Below are 13,512 nucleotides of genomic sequence, written 5' to 3'. Positions count from 1 at the left end.
GGAGAACTCTCACAAGGCTAGACATGGACATTCCATATGACCCAGTCACTCCTCTCCTAGGGATATACCCCAAGGATTCCTTAACACCCAACCAAAAAGAAATGTGTACACCTATGTTCATGGCAGCACAATTCGTAATAGCTAAAACCTGCAAGTAACCAAGGTGCCCAAAAACAGATGAGTGCCTCAGAAAGTTGTGGAATATATACACAATGGAATACTACGAAGCTATTAAGGGCAATGAACCCATTCTCTGTTCCATCTTGGATGGAGCTATTATAAGGAATTATGTTAAGTGAGTTACATCAGAAAGATAAAGATGTGTATGGAATGACCACACTCAAACAAGTTGGAAAGAATAGCAGTTGCATTTTTTTTTGTCTCCCTGCCAACTAGGAATAGCAAAGAAGATCACCTGAGAACACAACAAAAACAAGACTAGCACTACACTGGGAACCCACCAAGTCATGGTAAGTGCAAACACATGTGGCTCATGGACAGAGAGGGGCCTAAGGAGAGATTCCTGATGCTAAAATCCCATATCCTCTCAGAGTGACTGGTAACAGTCCAGCAGTTTACCACTTGAGGTGCCACCTCTAGTTTAAGTTTATTGTTTATGTTCATTTATTTACTTATTCCCTTTTGTTGCCCTTGTTTTTTGTTGTCGTTGTTGTTGTTGTTGTAGTTGTTGTTGTCCTTGTTGGATAGGACAGAGCGTAATGGAGAGAGGAGGGTAAGACAGAGGGTGGGTGAGAAAGGTAGACACCTGCAGACCTGCTTCACCTCCTGTGAAGTGACTTCCCTGCAGGAAGGGAGAGCTGAGTGTTCTAATCAAAATCTTTATGATGTTCCTTACTCTTTGCACCACCTGAGCTTAACCCACTGTGCTACTTCCTTACTGCCCCAGTTTAAGTTTTATCAACAAAAAGACTTCTGTAGGGAGGAGAAGATCTCCTAAGACTTGTAGCATTCTATGGGAGTGAAATCTAAAACTCATAAGTACATAACTGATTTGCATTCTTATCTGAAGCCTAATCAGTTTGCTCTACAATAGGTATCTACCAAGATTTTCTTTTATTTTTTTAATTCAAAAGGCTGATGTCATTCTTTCTCCAAAAATGTTTTCCAGGGCCATCTTCATGTCCCTGTTATTCACTCTATAAATGAATGGATAAGGCTGGGAGGTAACACAGAATATAGCACAGACATAAAGCGATTCAGTGATGATGGGGAATTTTCAGCTGATCTTTTTTTTTAAATATTTATTATATTTATTTATTCCCTTTTGTTGCCCCTTGTTATTTTATTGTTGTAGTTATTATTGTTGTTGTCATTTTTAGATAGGACAGAGAGAAATCGATAGAGGAGGGGAAGACAGAGAGGAGGCGAGAAAGATAGACACCTGCAGACCTGGTTCACCGTCTGTGTAGCGACTCCCCTGCAGTTGGGGAGCCGGGGTTCGAACCGGGATCCTTATGCCGGTCTTGTGCTTTGTGCCACCTGCGCTTAATCTGCTGTGCTACAGCCCGACTCCCGGCAGCTGATATTCTATTTGTAAAAGCTGCAGAGAAAAAGAACAAGCTCACCACGGTGAGGTGAGGCAAACAGGTGGAGAAGGCCTTAAACCAGCCTTCTTCTGAAGGGATTCTCAGAGCAGTGGAAAAAATCTGTACAAGGGAAATAACCATGATAATGAGACACATAAAATCAAAATAATAGCTGGCAATGAGAAATGCATATTCTAGAATTTCATCCCCCAAAGAAACAAGTGTGAGCATCACAGAAGAACTGACATACAACATTAGGGCCACAAAAACGGGAAGAAAATGTCCCTGCCACATGTAGGGATCCATAGATTATCCATCTGCACACTGGCCCCAGTATTCATGATGGCCTCATTGTGCAGAGAGTGGCAGATGGTAGCTTTGCGGTCATAAGACATCATGAGCAGGAGAGCATACTCTGTGCCTGCCAAAAAGAGGACCAGGAAAACCTGAGTGGCGCAGCCCACAAAGGAGATGGGAGTGGCTGTTGTTCAGGGTGTTCATGATTCACTTGGGAACAGTGGTGGAAATTTAGCAGATATCAATCAAAGACAAGTTCTTCAGGACGAAGTACATGGGGGTCTGGAGCTGCTGATCAAGGGAGGTGAGGGTGACAATGAGCATGTTCGCCATCAGAGCTGCCAGGTCAACTAGGAAGAAGACAGAAGCATAGAATCTCTGTAGCACCTTGTTATCAGGGAATCCCATGAGCAGAAATTCAGTCACAAACGTCACATCGCTTAATTTCTCAGGCATGAGTTTTGTCTCTGGAAGCACCCATATCAGAGGCTCAATCAGTTGTGTTCATTTAATCTTCTCTCGATGTATGGCACGAAATAACATAGTGTGAACTCAAGAGTTATGCAGCTCATCAGAGTAAAACCAGAGAAACAAGCACACACCTACTCCCTACTTTGATATTTATGGAGAGGAAAAACGAAATAATGATAGACAGAGACAATTACAAGAAGAAAAATATAGCAAACATGTTGCCTGTTGATTATGCTGCAATAGGAAGGGTTTTCTCTCCAGCCTTACCAGAGTTACCACAGAGAGCTGCGAAGCCTTTGAATCCATCTGACTTGACAACATCTTACATCTCCAATTAGTAGCTGAAATGATATTCAAGATGTAAGTAGAGAGGGAGAGAGAAAGGTAGACACTTGCAGACGTGTTTTGTCTCTTAGTCAAGCTTCCTACCCGCAGGTGAGGTGCTGGGGCTTGAACGTGCATACTAGAGCTTCACACCATGTGTGCCAACACACAGACCTCTGGAGTTTGATTTCTCTTGTAGCCATTCTCAGTCAAACTTTCTTCACTCAACGTGCTTCCCCTTTTTGTCTGTGTTGTCAGAAATGACAGTATATTTGTTTCCTTTTTGAAGTTGAACAGTACATATATCTATACAACATATATTCATTTCTGTGTTGTCAACACATAGTCTTTTCCTCAATCTTGGGATTCTGGTTCAACCTCTCTAATTGAGAAGGTATATGAGAGCTTTACATATCAGTAGCGTCTTTTCTACCTTTAGTTACACACATTTAAGATGGAGACACACCCTAAGTGTGTTTAGGATCTTCAGAGTAGATTTAGTTAAAATATTGTTGTTGTTTTTTTAACTAATTTTACCTTAGACTTTAAACAAACTCAGGTTACTTAGTTAACACTTATTAGTGATATATAGATTTTTAACTAATTTTTACTTTACACTTTAAACAAACTCAGGTTACTTAGAGAGTTAACAAGTTAGTGACAATGTTTGGTTCTTGTTTTTGTCTCTTTGTTTTGTTTTTTTACCAGAGCACTGCTCAGCTCTGGCTTATTGTGCTGCAGGGGATTAAAACTGGGACAATGGAGCCTCAGGCATGAGAGTTTATTTACAAAACCATTATGCTATCTCCCCCACCCACACTCATACAGTTTTCTAAATTAAACATTTCACATTTATACCAAGACATGTAAAAATCAAAAAAGGAAATAAAATTCAGGATTGATTCTGGACATCTCCAGAAACCATGGCTACATCTAATGTGTATATATATATATATATATATATATATATATGTGTGTGTGTGTGTGTGTGTGTGTGTGTGTGTGTGTGTGTGTGTGTGTGTATGTATATTCAATTAAATTTGAGAGTACTTAGAGCAAAATGGTTCATAGAAAAATTCATTCATGCAAATCACCCTCTTAGAAAAAACAATTGAAAACAGACAGTGAACATAAGATATTCAGAGAGAGCGAGGTGGGGGGAGAGAGAAGTGGTAGGGAGGTGCGGAGCCCCATCAAAGTTCACCAGGGATTCTGACAGGGTCATCTCCACTGGAACTGCATTCAGACTTCAAGGAAGCTAGGCAGGAGGACAAGAATGGGTCGACGCATTGTCCCCGTTATTGTTACAAATAATTATACTGTCACAATTGATTAATAATGCTTTGGCAGTGCCTGGTGGGAATGGAAAGTCAGAAGCACCCCCTCTCCCTTACACAGGGGCATACTTGAAAGTTACATTATGAAAGTGGGGAAGGTGGGTCAACATAGACGGACAAAACAAGTCATGTTATGAACTTCCCCTCAAAGAAGGAATACAGAGATTGAGGCCTCCCAGGTACAAGTTGACATATTGAAACAAAGAAAGATGAACAGTTAAACTGTACCAGACCGAGATGAGCAGTGGTCCACGACTAGGCAAAGATCCGTATGCCCCCCATAGAAGATTAATGGTAGAGATAGCCCTCAGCCAAAGTCTAAAACAATTCTGGGTATGACCTCCCCTGAGAACAGGACGATACTAACCATTGTACCATTCTTTACAGAAATAGGGGAGTAACATATAGCTTACATCTGGAGAAGGTTCTGCAAGTTAGAGCCACCCTTGTTCATGGGAGACATGGGAGAGGGAGTGCAGGGCTTCCCAGGGGGAAATATTCACACATCTCCCAAGCTCTATGATCACATTCATAAGGAACCAAGGTGTAGCCCAAAACAAAATGTACCAGAGACAGAGAAACTGTCTCATGAAAAAGGAGTAGAGGGACTGGGAAACCTCTTCATAAGGAAGAAGGTCCCCCATGGTGGACGGGTCTCAGAAAGATTATAAGAGGGAAAAAAAGAATCACAGTGCCTTTGTAAAACAGCAGGCTGCAGAGAGCCAAGCAGTGTATACTAATCTGGAGGATGGGTGGGTTAGGCCCCAGGTTGATGCACCAGACTTCGGGTTACATCACAGGGGAGACAAGTGACCATGGACTCATGGCTGAGCAGGAGTGCAATGAAATGCCTTTATTGATCAGAGAAAATGCCTTTATATCTTTTGAAATGGAAGTGGCAAGTGGGAAAAGAAATACAGGTCCAAGAAGGATAATAGAGAACCTAATGGGTGTTATATTGTTACATGGGAAACTGGGGGGTGTTATGCATGCACAAACTATTGTATTTACAGTTGAATGTAAAACATTGATTTTCCAATATAGAAATTTTAAAAAAGTAAGCAACGGACTTTAATAGACATGCCTGAAAATATGTGATAGGAGAGTGAAAAGGTCCTCCGCATCCCTTATGGAATTGACAGTCAATTTCACCATAAGACATCTTCTCACATCGGCTAAAGTCACCGCTATCAAAACCAAAAGATGACAGACGCTGGCAAGATTTAGAGATCTGATAAGCCTTTGCTTTGCTTGAATGAATGAAATATTGTTCAACTAGTATAAAAAAAAAAACAGATTCAATGTTTTCTATAGACAATGAAAAGAGAAGTAAAATTTGGTTCAGCAATTCTGCTTCCAGGTATGTGTCCCCAAAACATGAAGCCAGGATCTTGATGTGTTCATTTCTATCTTCACTGTAGCATTGTTCATAGTAGATATCTATGTCTGAATGAATAAACAGGATTTAATGTATTATTCAGTCTTATTCTATGGACTATCTTTCAATCTTAAAAAAAAAAAACACAACTTTTGCAGTGTCAACAATAGCAATAGACTTGCAGAGCATTATGCGAAGGTATACAGGCTGAGTCAGTTCTAGAAATCTAGTGTACAACATGAATAATTTATGTAGCAGAACAAAGGTATTTAGGACTGACTTTTCAGATGTGACTACCATTAACTGTAAGTCAATAAGGGGCAGGCTGGTGGCACATCTGCTTGAGCACACATATCACTGCACTGTGGTTCCAGGCCCTCACCACCTTCGGGTGAAAGCTGCTTGACTGGAGAAACAGGTCTGCAGGTCTTTCTTCTCCCTCTCTATCTTTCCTGCCCAACTCCACTCAAACTGTCCTATCTAAAAAAAAAAAGGTGTGGGAGGGGAAGGAAAAATGGCTGGCTGGAGCAGAGGTGAGTTCTTAGTGCAGGACTAGCAGAAACTTGGTGGCAGTTTAAAAAAAAAAAAGGAATTTGTAAAAATTCTGTGACCACTTCAAAGTTACAAACACATTTCAAATGCTTAAGGCAACACTTGAATCTGTTTAAATAACCAACCACCCAGCCCACCCAGTTCATACACTTTATTTTGTTTCCCTTCCATGGTTTTGATTGGTTGTTTTGCCTGGCCCATAGCCAGAGCACAGCATCTTCTTGTCTCCAAAATCAGGCTGTTATTGTTATTGTTATTATTTTATTTTTCCCTGGAATTAAATGTTATCCATAATTTAAGATTTCCTTTTTCTGAACTTTGTGTATTTCTGTCATCGGTCCAAAATCTGCATGCAAAGTGTGGTCTCAGTTGAACAAACAAGTGAAAGGGCATGTTTCATTTGTAACGAGGACATGGTCTCTGGCTTATAGAGTGTGCCTGGTTTAAACCAGTATGGAAGCAAGTTGTATTATATAAATATCAGTCCTGCTTTAGTCCCCATGGAGGCAAAGGGAATCTCTCTGTAAAAACAATTCCTGAATACTAAACACTCCCAAACCTTTGCTATTAATTACATGGGACTCTAGGTAAGGGACTTTTATTTGAGATTGCCTTTAACTAAATTGTATTAGTCTCTACTCTGAACAACTTGATCTTGATGAGGTCGAGAGTCATGTCAAATATAAAATGACAAGTATCACCCATAGAGCATTCCCTTCCACAAAGTAGGCTCTTCAAATCACTGCTCATCCTAGGCTAAATATGGGCCTCGGCTCACATCAATTTGATCTTCATGGATTAGCAGCTCAAATGTGCATCACACACATGGCGAAGCAGTACAATATCAAGTGAGATTTTCTGTCTCTGCCCAAATGACTCTTTAAACCAATGAGGAAGAAATATAACATTAGTATTAGAAAATAAAAGTTCTATAAAATGAACAACATATAAGATCTACTGGGGAGCCCACAAACTGCCCCCTTGTGAGTTGCTCTATTTTCATGGCTTATTCCACATGCCTTCCTTAGAACATGTAACCTGACCTTAACCTCCAAGTCCATTCTTCTTACCATCTACCTGCTTCAGACCTTAGAGAGAGCACTTCCTTTCCAAGATCCCAGATCCAGTGCCACATGGCTGCTCAAGAAAGGTCAAGCTGAAGTCCCCAGAGAAAGGGAAGGCAGATGTCAGCAATTCCAGAAAGATGGTACCCAACCTTTGTTCTTTACCAGGAAGAGTTCCTGGGAGTCATCAGTGGGTGTGCTGGCAGGTGAGCTCAGCCCCCTGCTCTGAGTGGATAGGGCCTCAGGGGCTGTGCCACTCCCCCTGAAGCCTGTGGTACAGATGGAAGAATCGCTGCCAAACAGGGGGAAAGAATAAATGGTGTCTGAATATTGTGCCTGGCTTGGAAATGTGTCAGAAGAAAGCTGAATTTCCCTGATGCCTCCATTTCTCAGAAAATGAACCTGACAGTGAGGAAGCCTGTGACTGCACCTCTTGCTAGGGAGCCTATTTGTGCAGAGAAAGAACAAAAGAAAAAGTTTGGTTGGTGGTATGTAGTCACATTCTCCCATATGGTTAAAAGAATTACCACTTTGTCTCAGTGGATTATGTATGGCTCATTCAAATATCCCTGCAACTTACCTAGCATGTGTCTGGGAGAAGGCCCATGACCATAAAGTTCTTCTCTCAGGTCCCAGTGGAATGAATACATCAAAACTTACCTGGTTACCTCCAACCACAGTTGCTAATTAAAACCATCCTGATCACCCACTAGAGCAGTTGCATCAGGCAGTAGGAAGTATCTTTGTTCAGTAACCGCAGTGAGTTCTGAGTAATGACAGCAATTCAAAGACACAACCTCATGGATAACTCCCTGAGCATTTGGGCCACTCTTGAGATGGCTAAGGACTGGGATCCAAACAGACACATGTGGATTCCTCTCTGTAATAAACTTCGTGCCCCTTGACATTTTTTTCAATTATTTATATAGTGGAAATATTGACAAGACCATAGGATAAGAGGGTTACAGTTCTCATCTGCTCAACTCTGTATCCCACCCCCTGCCTTGGATGTTATCCTATTCTTTACCCCTCTGGGAATATGGACCCAGGGCTATTAAGGGGCGCAGAATGTAGAAGGTGTGGCTTCTATAATTGTTTCCCCACTCTACATGGGTATTGGCAGTTCAAACCTTACTCCCAGCCTCTCTCTCTCTCTTTCCCTAGTGGGGCAGGGATCTGGGGAGGTGGGGCTCCAGGATACATTGGTGGGGTCATATGCCCAGGGAAGTCAGGCTGGAGCCCCTTGACATTTTTGACAGACAAATGAAATACTCAATGACGATTCCTTTTTACACTCTTGAGCTTGACTATTAAGAGTATAAGTCAACAGTTGCATTTTCAGTGCTCAAAATAGAAGTGTTAGTGGTTTTCCCTTGGTCATGGAATGCCCTGTCCATCTTCCAACACATTCTGATTCTACTTACTTATTCGGACTTAGTGTTTGCAGAAAGGAATTCCCACTGATTTTTTTCCCATGTTCATTTTGTAACCTGACACCTTATTCAATTTCCAAATAATTCTCATAAGCTTTTGCTGGATTAATTAGGGTTTTCTTTGTATCCTATCACATCATATGCAGATAGTCACAGTTTGACTTCTTCTTTTCCAGTCAGTGTCTATAATTCGTTCCTCTGGCCTGATTGACATTGCAAGAAATTCCAACATTATGTGGAATAATAACAATCATAGGAAACGTACATCCCTACTATCTGTCCTAAGTGGAAATGCTTTCAGTTTCTCACAATGTAGTATGAAGTTGCCTATTGGTTTGTTGTATATGGACACCACTAAGTTAAGGAAAATTCCATCTATTTCATTTTTGAAGTTCTGATTATGAAAGGATGTTGGGTTTTATCTAAGGCTTTATCTGCATCTGTTGAGATAATCATGTGGTTACAGTTTTATTATTTTTTAATTGATGCAATAGATCATATTGACTTATTTACATATACTGAACCAAAGTTCTGAAAAGTTGGTTTGAAACATGCAGACAAGTAGAATTGAACCACTACACACACACACCACACACACACACACATATGCAAATAAACTTTAAATGGATTGCGGACCTAGGTTTTAGGCCAGAATCTATCAAGGACTTGGAGGAAAATATTGGCAGAACATACTTCCATCTAAAGTTTATAGGCATCTTCTGTAATACAAATACAATTGCCAGAGAAAGACTAAAGCAAAGAGCAACAAGCATAACAACAACAAAAGGGACTCCCTAAAATGAAAAGCTTCTACACAGCAAAGGGAACCACCTCCCCAACAAAGCGACTCCTTTCAGAAGAGGACATGATCTTTGCAGGCCATACATCAGACAAAAGACTCATAATCAATTATATCAAGAGCTCCCCAAATTCAGCAAAGAACAAAGAACCTCCTAACAGATGAGGAGGACTGAATGTCAGGAACATCAAGGACTAGGCAGCACTTGCATGTCAGGGGTAGGAAAACAGGCTTGCTGAAGCCTGTATATTAGACAAGCAGGGAAAAAGGTGAGGGTTTCACAGATTTCGTCATGACTCTTGGCATGGCTGCACAGTCACAAGGTCAGAGAGATCAAAGCAAACCCCTTAGCTTATCAAGTTGGATCAGAGTGTCTGCAAGAGCCGGCTCCCTAGTAAGCCAGAGTGTGACTAGCAGGACTGAACTGGTGCTTAGGCCTGTGGCCCGTGAGCTGCAGTAGCTCTCTGCTGGGGTGTGATCCTCTAGTTGGCCTGACTTGGGGGCTTGGAGGGCAGTGATCTGTCAGTGGACCTGGATGCATCTTCGGCTTGTCTCTGAGTTCCTTTGAAGCTTACCAGAGAACAGAGAGAAGTGGGCTGTGAACTGTCTGCATGACTTCGCTGCTTCCTGCAGAAACCTGTCTCAGTGTTTTGACCAATTCCATTGTCAGTCAACCTGAAAATGGTGGATGGGTGCAGCATGATAGAACTGCATTTTCTGTGAGGAAATCTCTCCCTAGGCTCCCTAGGAGGCAGCAATTCTAGAATGGTAAGCACAAAAAGGTCACCACTCGCTGAAGGCTCAAATGCCACTACTATTATGATTGTGTCAGTGTAGTTTCTCAGAGGACAGCCAGCTTTGTGAACACTCAGAGGCTGTCTTCAAAGAAGTGCCTGATTATGGTGTGGATGTCCTGTCAGAAGTGATCTGCTGAGTGTTTCTCGGAGTCAAGTCAGACTGCGAACCACAGATGGACAGGTGGCTGTAGCCTGTGAGCTCATGTCTCGATAACAACAAGCCTCATCAGAGTTTCTCTAGTTTCAGGTCCCTTCCAACTGAAATACTGGATTGAACAATTGTCCACAGTCTTTCATTCCTTTTATAACCTCAGGTTGCCCTGGACGTGGAAAGCACTATTAGATAAGTTGATATGTGAGGGAGAGGCTATGTCTGCAGGAAGTGAGCTCACAGTTCTCATGCCTGGTGTGAGTAGAACATGGAACCCCTGTAACCAGGCGGGTACATTGGCCCCTACCCAGTTCATTTCACTGGAATCTTTCCTGCGTGAAAATGTTCTCATGCTGTTTTCCCAGTTTCTGGAGAAATAGGCACCAGAACACCCCCGAACAGAGTCCAGAAAGAAACTGCTTTTTAAATTGGATATTATGTCTTCCTTGCTGTGCCTGCACTCAGGTAAAACTGTGTGTCCTAGAGTAATCCGGATCAGGATTCCTCTCTGAGCTCTCCAAGGACAGCTTCCCTTGCAGTTCTCTCTCTCTCTCTCTCTCTCTCTCTCTCTCTCTCTCTCTCTTTCTCTCTCTCTCTCTGTGTGTGTGTGTGTGTGTGTGCATCTGTATGTCTATGTGTCTGTTTAGGGGCTGGGTGTGGGGAGGAAAATCCCATGAGGACTGTTGAGGTGAGGCCGAGGCAGGTGGTGGTTGAACCCGCGGTCTTTCATGATCATTGCCCAAGACAGGAGGGTAGGATTGAAGCAGTGCTCTGGAGCCTCTAGATGAGCTTATGGAGCCCAGGCCCTCAAGCTGCCAATTTCTCTCCTTGGTGTGAGTGTGTCTGGAGTGGAATGATGGAGCTCTGACTGAGAACCAGCAGGGTCAGCCAGATGGGCTGCAGGCTCTGTGCCTGGCTCCAGGCAGTGAGGTAGGAGCTGCTCTGTGGGGATATCTACTCCATGTTCTTCAGTCAAGGCAGGTGCAGGTTGCAGGTGCCTCAATCCGCCTTCCTCCCTCTCTTCCTTCTCCTTTTCGATTTCTCTTTGCCCTTCAACTCAACCAAGAAATGGGAGACATGGCCAGTAGTAGGTATGGATTTCTGTCATGCTGCCACTGACTCCACACTGATAACACTGGTGTCAAGAAAACATTGAGAGAAGTGGTCCGGGAGGTGGCGCAGTCGTAAAGCTTGGACTCTCAAACATGAGGTCCTGAGTTTGATCACTGGCAGCACATGTGCCAGAGTCACGTCTAGTTCTTTCTCTCTCCTCCTATCTTTCTCATAAAAATAAAATCTTAAAAAAAGAAAATTGAGACAGAGAGAGAGAGAGAGAGGAGACAGAGATTTCCTCAGGCTAATAAGTTTGTGTATATTTAGTTTGTAGTTGACTAGAGATGGACCTGCTCTAATGTGCTGTCTGCTGTCTTCTGTAGGCAGAGGAGGAGGAGGTGTGCGTACCCTCCAGCCTGTGTGTGGAGCAGCCGAAGGCAGTTGTACAGGCCAAGAGTGAGCCCAGAGTTTACGTGGAGCAGCTGGCTGCCCAGGAGGCCCCCATCCTCCTAGAGGTACCTGGTCCCTTCTCTGATCTCACTGGGGTTGTGATTTGTGTGGTGGTTTATTCTGCACCCCGTTTACCATGTTCTCATGTCACTGCATTTTGGTTGATGAAGTCCTTCTGAGTCCTGTTCAGTGCCATTTCCCCTGAGATTAGGAGGCTGCTGCAATGACACCCTCATGCAGGGTTTTGAAAGCCCTACTTGCCATTTCCCTCCAGTCTGTCAGATGTTCACTGTCATCCTCTGTCAGTGCTTTCAACAGCGGGGATTAGAGTGTGTCTGAATGTAGATTTTACTCACATTATTGGCAATGGAAATGGCTCCAAGACCTGCTATGTTGTGATGTTTTTCTCTGACTGAGGAGAATGAGGAAGAGCATCTAAAGAAACTTGTTTGCCTGCAGGTGGAGCAGCTGAAGCCAAAGGAGGAGGAGGAGGAGGAGGAGGAGGAGGAGGAGGAGGACGAGGACGAGGACGAGGAGGAGGAGCAGGATGAGGAGGAAAAACCTGAGTGTGTGAGGTTGGAGGAGTTATTGCTGGAGGAAGAAGAGGAGGAAGAGGAGTTGGTGTGTAGGGCGAAGGAAGAGGAGGAGGAAGAGGAAATGGCGTGGATGGTATTGGAAGAGGAGCAGGAGAAGGAGAAGGAGCAGGAAGAGGCAGAGGAGGAGAAGGTGGAGGAGGAGGAGGAGGAAGAGGAGGAGGAAGAAGAAGAAGAAGAAGAGAAAATGGTGTGGATGGTGTTGGAGCAGGAGGAGGCAGAAGAGAAAATGTTATGGATGGTATCGGAGGAAGAGGAGGAGGAGCTGGAGGAGGAAGAGGAGGAGGAGGAAGAAGAGGAGGAGGAAGAAGAAGAAGAAGAGAAAATGGTTTGGATGGTATTGGAGGAGGAAGGGGAAGAGGAGGAGGAGGAGTTGGAAGAGGAAGAGGAAGAGGAGGTAGAAGAGGAAGAGGAGGAGGAGATAGAGGAGGAGGAGGTTAAAGAGGAAGAGGAGGAGGAGGAGATGGAGGAGGAGGAGGAGATGGAGGAGGAGATGGAGGACATTGAAGAGGAAGAGGAGGAACTCATGAATAACATCAAAGAAGACCAGCCAGTGGTGGTGGCGGAGCATGTCAAAGTAAAGGATGCTTGCACAGGGATTGACGAATATTTTTTAACAGCTTCGGAAGAGGAATTTTCTAGCGAGGTGAGTGACAAATTGACTGGAAGGAGGGGCCTGTGCTCATGGGGCTGCCCTGCTTGCTGGGGGAAGCTCATGTGGAGTTTGGATGACGGTCTGTGCAGTACCTTCTCCACAACTGTTCTTACACCTCTGGTTTGTCAAGTGTACAAATATCTAAATCTGTGACCAGCCTGCTATGCTGAGAGTCTCTGCTTCTGAGATGGTAAAAATGTTAACAGGGTTTTGTTTTTTCTTTTGAGCTTCTATGAATATTCTTGGGTGGGTCATACAGATACTTGCTTAGAGGAGGTGCAGAGGGAATACGCTGAACAAAGGTTTTTCTTCAACTTCGATAGACACATGTGTCTGAGCTTCCAGCAGCCAAGGCAGCAGTGGCTCACCAAAAAGAAGTAGTAGAGTTCTCCAGTGCAAGCTTTTTTCTTAGAGAAAGCACCAGCTAGATGATCTGCTGGAGGCTGATGCTTTCCTCTCTTTTAGCAGGATGAAGAACACTACCACAATTCAGACTCTGAAGACACCGAATCCTCGGAGGGCCAGGTAGATGCAGAGAACCTACTCTGGCTTCTCTCCCTCCTGGAGGAACGAGACCCCCTGGTGGAGGTTGTGACCACACTCAAGATTTC

At 43.5% G+C, this 13,512-nt stretch overlaps 1 pseudogene; it reads right to left on the bottom strand.

The window, feature by feature from the left end:
• Positions 1-1,087: 1,087 nt before the first annotated feature.
• On the bottom strand, positions 1,088-2,300 carry LOC132540286 (olfactory receptor 14A16-like; annotated as a pseudogene).
• Between the last annotated feature and the right edge of the window lie 11,212 nt (positions 2,301-13,512).

Source organism: Erinaceus europaeus, chromosome 9 (assembly GCF_950295315.1).
Source record: "Erinaceus europaeus chromosome 9, mEriEur2.1, whole genome shotgun sequence".
NCBI classification, from domain to species: Eukaryota; Metazoa; Chordata; class Mammalia; order Eulipotyphla; family Erinaceidae; genus Erinaceus; species Erinaceus europaeus.
The sequence above is the reverse complement of the archived record's forward strand: the minus strand, read 5'-3'. Positions and strand labels throughout refer to the sequence as shown.